Raw genomic sequence first — 1,658 nt, 5'->3', positions numbered from 1 at the left:
TCACATAGCAATGTGTGTGTAAATTTTTGTATGAGAGACTAACTTGAAGTGTAAACTTCATTTCAACTACAACAATAAACAAAGAAAGAAGTTAGAAGCTATGATATCAACTGCATACAAGATAATATTTAATGTTAAATACACTCAGTTGATGTCAAATGTTACATAGCAGTATATGGTATAATTTTTCAGGAAGATATTCTATTAGAGGAACTAAATGTATAAACAGAAGAGCATTAGAAACACAAGGAGATGTTACTAAAAATACAGTTACTGCATTGAGTAAACACATAGAAAAAGTCAATAATATAAACAACACACTTGGTTTAAAAGATATATAAAGACTCTCATATACCTTGAATAGAGAACTTATATTTACTAAAATTGTTCTTTTAGATGGACATAAAGCTTTAACCAATTTTATAAAGTATTGATTTTACCGTCCACATTATCTGATCCATATTACTTGGTAAGTAAATTGTTCCACTCTTTGCTACCAGGATTCATTTAAAAAAAAAAAAAAAATGGTGGACCAAAACTTGAGTCTCTGAGCTTTATTTAGAATTAATCTCTTTTAGTGGCTAAAGAAGTTACTTATTTAATCAAAATATAGTGCATTGTCAAAGTATTACCGATAAGTGAAGTCAATTTTTGCAAGAGTTTTCTCTCCCCCTCTTACTCCTTCCACCCCCCATTGCTCTAAGTCTTCTGAGAATAGAGTAATTGTGAAGTCTTATTTGGCTTTCAGCTTTTCAAACCAAGATCAAAAAAGCCTAAAATAATGTCTAACAAAGAGAAAAGTCTCAACAAAATCACCCTCTTTTCTCTTCCAAGATTTTTTTTTTCTAATGTGTATATTCTGCATATTCTGGGTGTCTCCCCAGCATCCACTTGCTTCTTCTCTTTCACTGGTTGTATAGCCATCAGATAGATTGAGAAGCGGCTAACACTATACACACACCCATATATATTTATATTTCTATATTTATAGGTATAATTTTTTATCTATATATATTTTTTCACATCAGCTTGTCTTTATCTTCTTTTTATTTAGCTATTCTTTCACCTCAATCGGTTCTTTCCAAAGGCTTTCTGTCCCTGTATCATGCAGATCATGTTTTTTGCATCCTGCTGTTGATGTCAAACAGTTTTAAGTTTAAATTTTCTTTCAATTTATTTGGTAAGTCTTTTTTAAAAATAGGTTCTTTCTCTGAATCTTAAAGTTGATGATCTTTTTTTCTTGGCATTTATGGTGTTGTGTGTGTGTTTTTAATATATTTCCATGCTTTTTCCTCCTTATTCATACTCAGATGAACAGTAATCTTACCAGACTCACTTCCTAAGAGGTACGTAGATTTCTTTCGGTTTCATTCATTTAATGTATATATGAGTTTTATGTCCTTCCAAGACCTATACCTGGAGGTCAGTTTATTGTCCTTAGCACCTATCTCAGTTCCCAGTGCCTCCCCAAAATCCTTCTTCATTTTGGGCAGTGTTTTTCACTCTGAGGATTCCAACCCATTAACAGGTCTTAAAATCAGTTTAGGAACTCACAACCAGCAGTGTCAGTGTGCATTGCATATAGTGTATTGTTTGGCTAGGGAGAGTGCTGGTTCAGTGGTAGAATTCTCGTCTTCCATGTTGAAGACCTGGCTTTG

Source organism: Trichechus manatus, unplaced genomic scaffold, assembly GCF_000243295.1.
Source record: "Trichechus manatus latirostris isolate Lorelei unplaced genomic scaffold, TriManLat1.0 scaffold00182, whole genome shotgun sequence".
NCBI classification, from domain to species: Eukaryota; Metazoa; Chordata; class Mammalia; order Sirenia; family Trichechidae; genus Trichechus; species Trichechus manatus.
The sequence above is the reverse complement of the archived record's forward strand: the minus strand, read 5'-3'. Positions refer to the sequence as shown.